This window comes from Sphaerodactylus townsendi, linkage group LG03 (assembly GCF_021028975.2).
Source record: "Sphaerodactylus townsendi isolate TG3544 linkage group LG03, MPM_Stown_v2.3, whole genome shotgun sequence".
Lineage (NCBI taxonomy): Eukaryota > Metazoa > Chordata > Lepidosauria > Squamata > Sphaerodactylidae > Sphaerodactylus > Sphaerodactylus townsendi.
The window spans coordinates 159,930,582-159,945,254 of NC_059427.1; positions in this window are offsets into that span (position 1 = coordinate 159,930,582).

A 14,673-nucleotide genomic window follows, 5' to 3' on the forward strand; every position below is an offset into this window, starting at 1 on the left:
ACCAAGAAAGAGAATTTAGAGTAAGCAAAAACTTCCTTTTCTTCACTGCACATGACAGTTCTCCTGCCCTGCTATAAGAAGACCCACCCTCAAGTCGTACCTTATCCATTAACGTTCTTCTGGATCCCAGTTCTGTATTAATTGTCATTAATACAGAACAGATGTTTACATCAATTAGAGCAAGAAGAAATACAGGGAGCTGAGTTTCATTCCACGAGTTTCACAGAACTGCCGTTTATGAATCCAAATTTGTTCTTGCTGCATTTGCAAAGACCGCATGAGAATATCACAAGGGAGATTTGTCACGCTTTCTTTGTTGTGTTGTGATTTGTGTCTTTGCCTTTTCAACTTGTTGCTCTGCAACCTAAATTTATAGGCCTTCAACAATACAGCAAAGTGTAACAGTGTGGGAAGTCTCAGAATAACAAATTGCAAAGCCACACTTCATAAACTGCAGTCACGAATAACAGAGAGATCTTGAATAATCAAAGAAATAGTCAGACTGATAAAAGACACCAAGTTCCTTAGTTGTCTTTACACTGCAGATTCTGAACACTATGGATGAGCCGTAGATTAAAAAGGAAGCACTTCTCCTAATGATATCACAATTAACTTATCATGTTCATGTTCACCACCAGAAGATGGTTACAGTGGAACCTTGGTTTTCGTTGGTAATCCGTCCGAAAAGAATCGATGAAAACCGAAACCGATGAAAACCGAGGCAAACTTTTCCATAGGAATCCATGTAAATCCAATTAATCCGTTCTAGGCACTCCAAAAAACATACCAAAAACACATTTTTTGGTGAATAAACATAGTGTTTAATGCTGAAAACAGTAACAAACAATAACACTAGGACCAGCTTCAGAGCCAGTGGACCAATGTCGCACCAGAAAGCTGTCCAAAGAGGTCTGTTTCTGATTTGTCTGCCTCTTCAAGATTTGTCTGAAATGGGGCAAGACATTGTCATTAAACAAGTTGCAGACACGGCCTGCAACAGCTTTGTCCGGGTGATTTTTCTCCACAAATCCCTGCACCTTACTGCAAATCGATGAAAACCGAAGGCAATGAAAACCGAGGTTCAGCTGTACTAGTTTAAGACTGTACCACATAGATCCATGTGACAGTATTTTTTTGGGGGGAAGGGTATTTCTACTGAAATAATGACTTGGGGGGGATTCATAGAACCATAGAGTTGGAAGAGACCTAAAGGGCCGTCAAGTCCAACCCCCTGGAATGCAGGAACACATCATCAAAGCACTCCTGACAGATGGCAGTCCAGCCTTTCATTAAAAACCTCCACAGAAGGAGACTCCATCACACTCTGAGGCACTGAATTTCCCTGTCGAACAGCCCTTACTGTCAGGTAGCTTTTCCTGATGTTTAGGTGCCATCTCTTTTCCTTCACCTTGAACCCATGACTTCTGGGCCTAGTCTCTGGAGCAGCAGAAAACAAGCTTGCTCCCGCACAAACATCCCTTCAAATATCAAAACATGGCTATCATGTCACCTCTTAGCCTTCTCTTCACCCAACTAAACATCCCCAGCTCCCTAAGTATCTCCTCATAGGGCATGGATTCCAGACCTTTGACCATTTTGGTTGCCCTCCTCTGGACCCATTCCAGCTTGTCAATATCCTTCCTGAATTGTGGTGCCCAGAGTAGGGGAGCTGCAGAGACCACCATGTTCTCATTTCCCTCCCCTGCACTTTCCATATTCCAAACCACCCTCCAAGGAGCTATTGTCTGGCTGGTTCATGCAAGTTTTCTGCACAGTTCCTGGTGCTAAAGCAGGCCTACTCGGTGTTGCCCTGCAATATTTCCCTCAAATCGGGATTTTTAAAATTCTTTTTCAAATATCCCGGGGTGACCCCACTGCTGTGCAAACATCACAGGGGCAGAACTGGTTTATTTTTCCCGCCTCGCCACTCTGGGTCAACCAATCAAGAGGTTTGCGCGTGTGGGATTTACACTTGTGGTGTAAACAGAAAAGGCCCAGGCTCGTGCGGAACAAACTGGAGTATCACTTCCCAGTCCTAACTCAGTTTCAGGAAAGAAACGGGCAGCCGTGTGGAGAGAGACACTGGGATAAAATAGACCCAGGTTTAAAAAATGGTGGTACGCAGGTATAATTTGGCCATGCAGAAATGACCAGAATGGGGCAAAGGAAGACAGGGAATGGGCAAATTGATTCCTCCCAATGCTGCTTCTTTGCCCTGTCACACCCCTGTTCCCAGAAAGACTTTTTGGGGGTAGGGGAGGGTAATGGGGGCACTGTTACACATGTTTACATGCAGTACATAGAGCATCATCAAGCCAAATCTGGGGGCTTCCACGTGCTACGGAATTCCATCCGGCAGCTAGAATGGATCCTGTCAAACAGGCTTCTCTCCAAGCCCTTGTTTCCTGTCAGAGCTTCAGGCTGGTCAAGACACGCTATTGGCTTTTTGTGCCACAGAGCAGTCCTAAGAACTTGTTGACGCACCTCTTCTGTCGGTACGTCTGCCCTCAAACAGGCTGCGCTTCCACTGTGGAGAAGTTCCACTTTCCAGGAGTAGATGTGCTAGCTTTGTGAATATTTATATCCACAGCTGCTGTGGTTGCTTTATGGAAGGCAGCTGTGCAAATGCTGGTGGCATTCACTGACGTCATTGGTGCCACAACTCTCTTCGCCAGCTCTGCACCTTCTCTTCTAATTTGGTGCATTTAAACATTTTCAATACTAAAAGCTCCTTTCTGAGCAATGCAGTTGCAAGAACCTCCTCCTCCTCCTCCTTCTTCTCCTCCTCCTCCCAGGAAACTTGATATCGTTTGTTTATTTCTTTGAGCTGTCCTTTTTGGCTGTGGATTTCCCTTAAAAATGAACTGTATTTACTTCAACTGTTGTTACTCAATGAAACACAAATACAAATAGAAGAAAGGGGTTTTTTTAAGCAGGAAGGTGTTAACAGATGATGCAATGAGACAGCAAAACTTAGAGAATGGCTTCACTGTTACCTGTTGTGCATCCCAACAGAGTTCAAAGAAAGGCAGGCTCAAAAATACTACTATGGTTGCTTGCTTTTAAAAAGGAGCTGTGACTGCCAACCCGGCTCAAATGCACAGGAATGTTCTTAAGTACCTTCTTCCTTATTGGGGACCAAGCAGTGGGAAGTTACGGGTGGAGGGGGAGCTGAATGCTACCATGCCAGCCCCTCCTTCCCCTGGTCTCATGGTTCGGGGTGTGTGTGTCACAGTCTATCAGAGGCGTATCTAGGGAAAATGTAGCCTGGTGCAAAATCTGAGTGCCCCCCCCCCCCCTCGGTATGGGTGGCCGGCCTCCCCCACCACGACCAAACAATTTTTTTTTTTGCACCAGGTCTTGAAGTCAGTGTATGGACCCGGGGGGGGAGGAGGGGGGTGTGGGGGCAATTTTCCACCCCCATGTGACTAAATGGCCACAGCCCAGGGACAGTGGACCCCATATGGACCCCATATGGACCCTGCAGTCTATACAACACAAACCATGTGCCATTCACACATGTTGTAACCCCACCACCTACTTTCACATGTTCATCAGTCCCCAGATCCAAAAATGTCAGGAAGGTGTGCATGATCCTCCGTCTTATTTGAATAACAACCCTGCAAGGTAGATTCATCTGGCAGAGAGTGACTGGCACCATTCCACTTGGAAGGGAGAGATGAACTTGAACCCAGGTCTTCCTAGTCATGTCAGTAACTATGTCACAGTGGCACCCCATCCACCACATCCAGTTTTCTTGCCTTTTAAAAAGCAACATCCCTTCACACGTACCAGATTCCTTGGCCCCTATATGGCCTCTTGATCTTTTGAATTTGGGCTAGTTAAGTACATCAGCTCTCTGCTGATTTTTATGATTTGGTTTTTATGATTTTAAATGTTCCCGCTCAGAAACGTCCACTGTATTAACTCAGAGGGCATGTCTCCGTTTCTTCCTCATTGTGCTTTAAAGAGTAGCTGAACAACAACAAAAATAGAAACAGGCAGCCCAAAGGATGATTCAACAACTGAAAATCTTTGTAGAATTGTAAACATCGGGCAGGGAAAGTCACCGACCGGTGAGAAAGGAGACAGAATGGCCAGACAGAACTGTTCCGATCCCATGAAGGCAGGGACAGAATGGGGCATTAAAACAGCCCTGCGGAAAGCTAAGAGACACCCGTCATCACAGACCATGGCAGAGCCAAACAGCTGTGGCTTCCAGGTTCAGGACATCTTGGTCCACAACAGTTCACCCGAGCAGCCCCCAACTGGGAACTTTCCCAGCAAGGGACCCGACCAAACCACCACCGGATGAAGGTGTATCAATGAACTCCGAGCTCTATCACTGTTTTTGCAAAGATCTGAGGGTCAGCTTTGTGTGTACGTTAATGAACCACCCTGCCTTTTCTATTATCCAGAGGTGGTGAGTTTAGGGGTGAAGAGCAGGGGAGGACCGCTTCTTCTCCTTTTCTCTCCTCACTCCTCCCAATGCAGTTTTTCCAGAGGAGGAAAGATCATCAAGGTTCAGTTGGATCTATTTGTGTGGGACATGCGGCTGGGGAAAGGGTAGGGCTGGGGGAGCATCCTGACGGAAACCCAGAAGGGATTGCGTGCAGCAATTTACACCTACCCCGATCTGCTCCTGCCCAGCTGTGCTAAAATAAAGGGGTGCAAAAAACACTAGAGATGATGATTTGCCAATGATTTCCCCCCTCAAAAATACAAGGCAGATTCAAATACTGAATTGCCAGATTTTTTTTCAAAAAATAAAATAAAATAATTTGGCAAGAAATAAAAAACACCTGCTATTTGAATTAATTAGTTTGCTGCTTCTCAGCTCAATTCACGTAATTTTCTATTTGTCATTAATTTTCTTCTCAATATTTGATACATAGTTAATCTGGCATTTTTGATATTAATTCAACAACTACATAGTTCTTGACTGTAGTTGATGGCTGTGATTTTATACAGAGGATAATATTTGATTAAGTGAATGTATTTTAATTAAAGTGGAAATTTGGTTAGATGGGCTAGTTTAAATTAATTGTATGCAAATTTTCCTTTAAAAATCAAATTACAAAAAAAACCCTTGCTATATATTAAAGAAGCTTTATTCCACACCTTCAGTTGTAGTTGACTAAGACACACTTGAATGTAACAAAGAGCTTTGTTTCTGGTTGTTTCTAATGTTTTGATATTTAGGATGGCAATAATAAAGGTGATATCAGTAAATGTCATCTTCAAATATTAGCAGTAAGGGAAAAATGACTAAATATGAAAGCTAGAAAAGGTGAATTTAATCCCCTTTCAGAGACAAAAAAATCACCTTTACATAAAAAGATGAGATGAATATTCCTTTCAAAAATACAGAAGTGTTTCATGTTTTAAGGCTGGACTTTAAGTATGAAATAGCCACTGCTATTGAAAAGGTTTGTGTTCCTACTCAAGATACTATCTGTCATGATAGTAAATTAATCATAACAAAAAACAAACAAACCTGGTTGCATTCCCCCGCCAGGGACAAAAGTCCTTTTACATCATACTCTTTCAGACTGAAGATATCTTTGCAGAAGAATAAATATTTAAACGGAGATTTTAAAAGGACATTAATTGAAGACAGATCTAAATCAACATCCATCCGAACCATTTCCAAAATCCCTCTTTTAGAATCTTAATAAATACTGACATATGGATGTTGGGAGATATTACAGTCCAGATGAGTTAGATTTTGTTTTGTGTGCGCGAGTGAGTGAGTGTGCTCCTAATTCAAATTCTTGAGTGTGTTTTTGGCAAATACCATCCTGGCTCAGTAATTTAGTCAGGCAAAATTTTGTCCTCTGATTATTGTTGACCAGACTCCAGTAATGTGGATAATAGTCAGCATTTATAGAGCACTTTTCCTAAGTGCTCCACATACCACTTCAATAATCCTTCCCAGAACCCTGTCAGGTAAGCCAGAATTATTATTACGCCTGTCTTGCAGATGGGGCATTGATCAAAGGGAAGGTGGCTAGGCAGCGCCCCCCTTGTGAGCTCGGCTGGCTCACAGCTCCTGCCGTTTAACCACAATATTGCCAAGGAAGGCAGTTCCAAATTGGGTTCTTGTTCAGAAAGAACAGTGATGGGGATTTTTATAAACAAAGAATCCCATTTGGTTTTTTTGGGCGGATACATATATGTGGCGTTTTGCTAGCCCAGTTCCATGGTAGTGAAACACAGGCTTGGCATCATGCGAAGAATACCCTAGCCCCATTTGTTGTGGCAACAAGGAAAGCTGCGGCCAGGACTGGCCAAAGCACCACCAAAGAGGAGCTGACAGGAAGAGATTCTTGCAGGAGAGCAAACATGGATGCCACTTAATTGCAGGAAAATGGACAGGTGTGGAGTGATCCCGAGGGGCTTGTGGCCAGGCAGGAAGGCGAGGAGGGTGCTCCTGGACCTTCTGGGTCTACCTTTCCAGTGTCAGTGGGGCCCGGTGGGTAGAAGGACCTGCCTTTCAATTGGAGCCAGCCTATGTGCCTCGTGCAGCTGCTCGATCCCATGGAGATCATCTTGTCAATCTGGTGTTTCCTTGTGCATCCCTGGGTGCCAGGCTGCCTTTCACAGGGTGCAGACGCAGATCCTCCCAAGGGCCTGCGGGCTGCGCTCCAATCTGTAGCCTCTCTTCCCAGCTCTCATTTCAGGCTTTGCTCTTCCGCTTGAGACCTGAGAGTCGCTGTTCCCTGCTGAACTGCATTCACACAGACAAAGGCAACACTGGAGTTGGGGGCTTCGTGGTCCCTGGGCAGCTATGGGGGGCAGAGCAAAGGCAGGTACTCTGTGCAGCGGAGGTCTGATAGGCTTCCCTTAGGTTTTGGAGAACCCACAAAGGGCAGCGAATGGTTCGACTGTCGTTCAATTGCATAGCTTTGCTATTATGGTGCCATTTGTGCACTTGGTTTCCCTGAACCTCCAGACAGCTCTGCCTGCTCCTTTGCTCATTAGAGCGGAGCTTTATGGAGGTATCTGAGGGCGGCTGAAGTTCTGGCTGGGTGGGTAAATTGGGGGCCACGGATCTCCCCTCAGCCGCCTCTCACGTCCTGAAATTCCAGTTTCAAGGGGTAGAACTTTGAACAAAGCCTCAATTGACGAGGTGCCCGCTGGTGCCATGGCAACGCCAGCTCTGTCTTGCATGGGTAGAGTGTGCCAAGAAGGTGCCATGGTGACGCTCGAGAGGCGCGTGGAAACCTGTGAAATCCCTGCAGCTGAGGAGGAGGGCAATTGTCCGCCCTGGGCACCCTCCTTAAAGAAGCCCCGTCCCCTTCTCCACCCCATGCCCCTGGGTAGGGACGGCTTGGCAGCGGTTTCCTCTCTTAAGCTGTCTCTGTGCAGCTGTTATTTGGGGAGAAGTGAGCTCAATAGGGTGCCCCCCCCTCCATTGGCACAGCCTGTGTGCTTGCCCATTGTTGTGCTTTATACCAGCCGGCTGAATAGGAGGAGGCATCTGTTTTCTTCCAGCGATGGGAACTTCATTTCCAAAACCCTGGCATCAGATTAGGGGTGACTGGGTTGGGGGGGGGGGGGCTCCATTGTCCGAAGGGGGCATTATGTTTCTATCACTAATGCAGCTCACACAGAGAAGGCGGAGAGGCGATGCCAACAGCTATGACCCAGTCTGCCCCAGCTGACGGCTTTGCCAGTCTCCTTGTGCCACTCCTTCCTTTCTACCCGTGCCAGCGGATTCACCCCACCCTACCCACCCCTTTGAATGAGGCTGCCATGGGAGCAAGATCTCGCAGGCAGACAGAAGCAGAAAAGCCAATCTTTAGAGGGAAGCTGGTGAGAGAGACAAGGCCAGGGCCGAGACGGGAGACGAGATGCCCGCATTCGGGGGCCCTTTCTCACCTCCTGGCAATGGAGTAGAGGGAGTCTGTTTAAGCTGCAGCCCTGGGAAGCGCATGGCCGGATTTGTGGCTGGGGGGGGGGGGGGGGGCCAGCCTTGCTTGGAACCAGCCATTGTGAGCCCTGAAAATAAAAAAGCAAGCCAACACACGAATGAAGCAAACCTTTAATATCCAGACCAAAAGTGCAGAATTACTCTGACATCACATTAGGATGACATTTAGTTATGAAGTGGCTTGACAGTGGAGTTGATTTATTCATTTGAAACCATTTATTATTAGCTCCTTTCCTTCCTTACAGGACTCAAGGCTGCTTACAATACACCATCATGGGATCACAGAGTTGGAGGAGGAGGAGGAGGAGGAGGAGGAGGAGTTTGGATTTATATCCCCCCTTTCTCTCCTGCAGGAGACTCAAAGGGGCTTACAAACTCCTTACCCTTCCCCCCTCACAACAAACACCCTGTGAGGTAGGTGGGGCTGAGAGAGCTCCGAGAAGCTGTGACTAGCCCAAGGTCACCCAGCTGGCATGTGTGGGAATGCACAGGCTAATCTGAATTCCCCAGATAAGCCTCCACAGCTCAGGCGGCAGAGCTGGGAATCAAACCCGGTTCCTCCAGATTAGAATGCACCTGCTCTTAACCAACTACCCCACTGCTGATCCTATGAGAGACAGCAAGGGCCATCAGGTACAACCTGCTGCCATGCAGCGCTACATAACCAAAATACATAAAGTAGATAGAGATGCCAACCTCCAGGTGAGACCTGGGGGTCCCTGGAATTCCACCTCATTGCCAGGGTTCACATCCCCTGGAGAAAATGGCTGCTTTGGAGGGTGTCCTCTGTGGCAGTTTGTCTGCCCCTGGAAGCTCCGGGCCAGGCCTTCCCTCCCCAGCGTCACTCCTCCTCAAATTCTCCCCTACATTTCCAGGATTTTCTCCTAACTTGAAGCCGCTGGGGTAACCCCAAATACAGGCCACACACACACACACACACACACACACACACACCACACACACACACACACACACCACACACCACACACACACACACACACACACACACACACACACCCTACCTGACAAGTCGAGTACATAGAAATACATTTAAAATAATAGAATCATAGAGGGAAGAGGCTACAAGGCACATAGCTCCTGCTATGCGGGAATATTCAATCAAAGCACCCTTGAGAGTTGGCCATCTAGCCTCTGCTTAAAAACCTCCCAAGAAGGAGACTCCACCCCCCACCCTTCCCAAGGCAGCGGATTCCACTGTCAAGCAGTCCTGACAGTCAGGAAGTTCTTCCTAATGTTTAGGTGGAATCTCTTTTCCTGCACCTTGAACCCATTACTCCATGTCCTCAGTCTCCAGAGCAGCAGAAAACAAGCTTCCTCCATTTTCACCATGACACCCCTTCAAGTATTTAAACATGGCTACTGTGTCACCCCTTAATCTTCTCTTCCCCAGACTTAACATACCTAGTTCCCTAAGTCTCTCCTCATAGGGCAAGGATCCCAGACCTTTTACCATTTTGGTTGCCCTCTCTGGACCTGTCCCAGCTTGTCAATATCCTTCTTGAAGAGGCTTTCCCCACTACAGAAGGGAGCTAAGGCTCTTAACTTTGTTCACTCTCACTTCTGTGCGAGGGCGATTCCTAGGCTGTCCCCTACAGCAACTGGAGTTGGCCCTGGAACCCAGGAGCTTAAGTGGGCAAGGGATCATCTTGGTGCCTGTTCTCTGGGCCTTTGATCGTGGATTGGCGCTGGTGTTAATGGGCAGGAACGGGGAGCCGCCTTTTTTTAAAACAGTTTTTAAAGTTTACAGGCTTTACAGTTGAGCATGCTTTCTGCCTGTCTTATGTACTGGTCCTGTTTCATGCATGCCACAAAAGCGGCTTGTGATTGGTTGAACGAATGAGGTGGCATTTCAATGCTTCCCCACTTCGAAGCGGTATCGACCTTGTTCCGGCAGAAAAGTGTAGTTCATAACTGCGACAAGGATGCCGCAGTTCTGAGGGGGTGGGGGGGGGGGCTGAGACAAAACCATGTTGAGCTCGGTGGCAGTGGGGATTCACTGAGGCGAACCTAGGTAGAAACCAGTTCAACTCTGTCAGTGGGGAAAGCCCCTGAAGTGTGGTGCCCAGTATTCCAGGTGAGGTCTGACCGATGCAGAATAGAGTGGTAATATTATGTCCCTCGATTGAGACACTATTCTCCTTTTGATGCAGTCCAGAATTGCACTGGCTTTCCTGGCTGCCATATCTGACTCATGTTGAGTTTGTGGTCTACTGAGACTCCCGGATTCCTTTCACATTTAGGGTTGCCAAACCCATCCTATATTTGTGCTTTTCTTTTCTTTTTTTTCTACCCATATTACATTTATCTCTGTTGAAATTAATTTTGTGAGTTTAGGTGGAATCTAGCTCTCTAATCTGTCCAGATCATTTTGAATCCTGCCTTGTTCTCCAGGGGATTAGCTCCCCCTCCTAATTTGGTGTCATCTGCACATTTGATTAGCATGCCCTCTATTCCATCATCCACATCATTGATAAAAATATTGAATAGCACTGGGCCCAGGACAGAACTCTGTGGCACCCAACTAGTCACTTCTCTCCAGGGTAAAGATGAGCCATTGGTGAGCACCCTTTGGATTCGGTCAGTCAATCAATTACAAATCCACCTAACAGTAGCATTGTCTAGCCCACGTTTAGTAGCCTTTTTGCAAGAATTTCATGAGGGACCTTGTCAAAGGCCTTACTGAAATCAAGGTATACTACATCCACAACATTCCCTTCACCTACCAAGCTTGTCACTCTATTAAAAAAACATGTAAGATTTGTCTGCCATGACTTGTTTTTAAGAAACCCATTTTGATTTTCAGTGATCAAATTATTCCCTTCCAAGGACTTACAGACTGTCTCTTAATGATCTGCTCTAGAATCTTTCCTGGTATTGATGTCAGGCTGACTGGGAGGTAGTTGTTAGGGTCCTCTTTTCCCCCCTTTTTGAAGATGGGGACACCATTAGCCCTCCTCCAGTCTGCTGGGACTTCTCCTGTTCTCCAGGAATTCTCAAAGATTATAGGAAGAGGTTCTGAGATTACTTCTGCCAGTTCTTTTAATACCCTGGGATGTAGTTCATCAGGCTCTGGAGATTTGAATTCATTTAAAATAGCCAGGTATTTCTGTACCACCTCTTTATTTATTCTGTGCTGAATTTTCCCTACGGCATCTTCTGTTCCATTTCCCCTTGGTTGAGCACTGTTTCCCTTTTGGGAAAAGATTAAGACAAAGAAGGTGTAAAGTACTTCTGCCTATTCTCTGTCCCCATTAGTATTTTGCCATCTTCTCCATGCAATGACCCTATTATATCCCTTTTCTTCCTTTTGCTATGGACATAACCAAAAAAGCCTTTTGAAATTGTTTTCAATGTCTTTAGCAAGTCTGAGTTCATTCTATGTTTTAGCTTTTTTTTACATTCTGTCTACACATCCTGGCTATTTGTTTGACTTTCTCTTAGGTGGTTTCCCCCTTTTTCCATTTCTTGTACATGTCCCTTTTAAATCTCAGCTCAGTTGAAAGTTCTTTATACATCCATCCACGTTTCTTTAGGCACCTCCCATTTTTTCCTCCTCATTGGAACTGTTTGAAATTGTGCCTTCAAGATCTCAGTTTTCAGAAACTCCTGTCCGTCATGCACTCCTTTCTCTTTAAGTATTCCTAACCATAAGGATCATACCTAAACTTAAAATCATAATTTAGGACTGCTTTAATTAAATGGAGTCCTAATAATCCCTTGGGATCAAATACTTTCCATTGCAGCAAACACCGATCCGGTACTCCTTCAGGATCTCTTATAATGGCCAAGAATCACTGGGAGGATTGCCAGCTCCAGTTTGGTAGATTCCAGGAGATTTGGGGGTAGATCCTGGACTGGGGGTAGATCCTGGCAAAGTTTGGGTGGAGAGGGGAGGGGATTCAGAGGGGTATAATGCCATAGAGTACCCCCTCCAATGTTGGAATAGTCAGCCTTGTTTGCATGCAGAGGCAACAGAAGCAGCAGTGAATTCTGGGAAGCTGCATGACAGAGGCGTAGCTGGGCCAAACTGCGCCCGGTGCACATACTATATTTTCCGCGCCCCCCGGCACCCCCCTTCCACCCAGCGCCCTCCCTTCCCCCTTCCCCCACTTACCTTTGTTCCTTTCCTTTTTGAGAACTTTTTCAGGCTGCAAAAGCCCTGTTCTCAGTAAAAACGGCCTAATGGGAACTATACTTCCCAGGAGACCTTGTGAGCTCCAAGGTCTCCTGGGAAGTGTAGTTCCTGAGGCCGTTTTTTACTGAGAACAGGGCTTTTGCAGCCTGAAAAAGTTCTCAAAAAGGAAACGAATGAAGATAAGTGTGGGACGGGGGGCGCCGTGGGGGGGCACCACGGAATGGGCGGGGAGAGGGGGAGGGGCCTGGGGGCGATTTTCTGCGCCCCCAGGCGTGAGCCCATTGCACGGCGCACCCCTGGTCCCCTTGTAGCTTCGCCGCTGCTGCACGAACATTCTAAAGGTGACAGTTAAAAACCATTGGTAGTGTTCTGTTCCCCCACTCACTCACTGACTTGCCTGACTGACTGACTGACTGACTAAGTGAAAAGATGTCCTCTGTACTGATGTAAACCAAGTGCTATGTAAAAGTGCTCTGACAAAGATATTGTATCGCAACCAAACTACAACAAACTATGAGCTTTGCATGTATGTGATACTTTGTTAATGTGTATATTCTGTATATGTTTTCTCTCTCAGTTAAGTAAAGTTCTCCTTAGGTTTATGAACTTCTGAGCAGCAGTGGCGTAGTAGGTTCAGAGCAGGTGCATTCTAATCTGGAGGAACCGGGTTTGATTCTCCGCTCTGCTGCCTGAGCTGTGAAGGCTTATCTGGGGAATTCAGATTAGCCTATGCACTCCCACGCACGCCAGCTGGGTGACCTTGGGCTAGTCACAGCTCTTCGGAGCTCTCTCAGCCCCACTCACCTCACAAGGTGTTTGTTGTGAGGGGGCGGGGGAAGGGCAAGGAGATTGTAAGCCCCTTTGAGTCTCCTGCAGGAGAGAAAGGGGGGATATAAATCCAAACTCTTCTTCTTCTAAAACGGCTGGTCTTTTGAGAGATAACTATTCTAATTTGACGTGCCGCACAATCCACATCTCTGCTCGTTACTCTGCTTGACAGGATTATATATTCTAAATATGCCTGTTGCCCTTCATTCAAAGCAGTCGTTTTCTCCCAGGGGGACTGGAGCTCAGTTGCTACTCTGGAGGATCTCCAGGCCCCAGCTGGGCGTTGGCAATCATGTGGTGGACTCTATGGCTCATTCCGCACATGCAGAATAATGCACTTTCAAACTGCTTTCAGTGCTCTTTGAAGCTGTGCAGAATGACAAAATCCACTTTCAAACCGTTGTGAAAGTGGTTTGAAAATGCATTATTTTGCGTGTGCGGAAGGGGCCTATATTTGAGGTGGGTCTGCAGAGTGCCGGAATCTGTGTCCTGTGAGCTTTCTGGGGTGGGGGGTGGGGGCATGTCCAATGTCTGGAAGAGGGTTGAAGGGTGGCAAATCTCTACGGCCTTTCTATAGAGGAGGGACTTTGGGCAGCCATTAATCAGGAACACCAACCCCTTCACCTTGCTTGTAGCGAAGAGCAAAATGAAAAGATCTTCAAAGTGAGCTTTTTTTACCCAGAAAGAAAAGAGAAAATCTGAAACCACAAAGCTGATTTTCTGAAGGCATTTCCCCCCCCCCCCCCCGAACATTTTTCACTAGAAAATTTCCCTGTGCTCCTAGCTGAAGCATATCCTGTTTCGCTCTGTGCTTTCATGGCCGGGCCGTGTAACAAAGTCCTACAGGCTTATCTTACTGCAAAGCGGCTTTTGGAAGGAAGCCATTTGGAACTCCAACGTGAGAAGGGTGCTTAACCCTTCCCCAGCTGACCCCGAAACCCCTCCCCAAAGCATGCCTTCCCCACCCCTTGAGAGGTGCTGACCCTTTCAGAAGGTACACAGGAAAGGTGGGGGGTGGGTTGCCAGCCTCCAGGTGGGGCCTGGAGATCTCCCAGTATTACCGTTGATCTCCAGGCAACAGAGATCAATTCCCCGGGAGAAAATGGCTCCTTTGGAAGATGGCCTCTGCTACACCATACTGGCTCTCAATGACAACCCTGGTTACGACTGATTCCAGAGGACAGATCAGTTCCCTGCAGAAAATGTCTGCTTGGGGTGGCTCCATTGCATTTTTCATTTATTCCATTTCTATACCGCCAGCGTGGTGTAGCCAGCGTTGTATAGTGGTTAACAGCAGGTGCACTCTAATCTGGGGGACCGGGTTTGATTCCCCGCTCTGCCATTTCAGCTGTGGAGGTATTATCGCCCAAGAAAATGGTCAGAATATTTTCTTGAGTCAAGTTACACGACTACACTGGCTCCATGTCAAGACGCAGAGACTTGTGTGGTTCAGAAGCCTCCATAAGGCTTGCAAAGGACGTATATGTGTTTGTGCCAATGTTATATGGTTTCCCTCTTGCCTCTGCCCCTCTTTAAGGATATAATAAAAGCCCCCTTAGTGTTGAATTTATGATTTGCCCACTGTTTAGGATTATATTTTAGCGAGGTTCCCCAGTTGGTTTAAGGTTTTGTCATTGTTAATTTAGGAAAATTCTTATGTGCTTGTGCTGTATTGAAGACTCTCTAAGGCTTTCTTTAATGTTTAAGGTTAGAAAAGTTATTTTTGATATTTGTGTTTGCTAGTAAAAGCAAT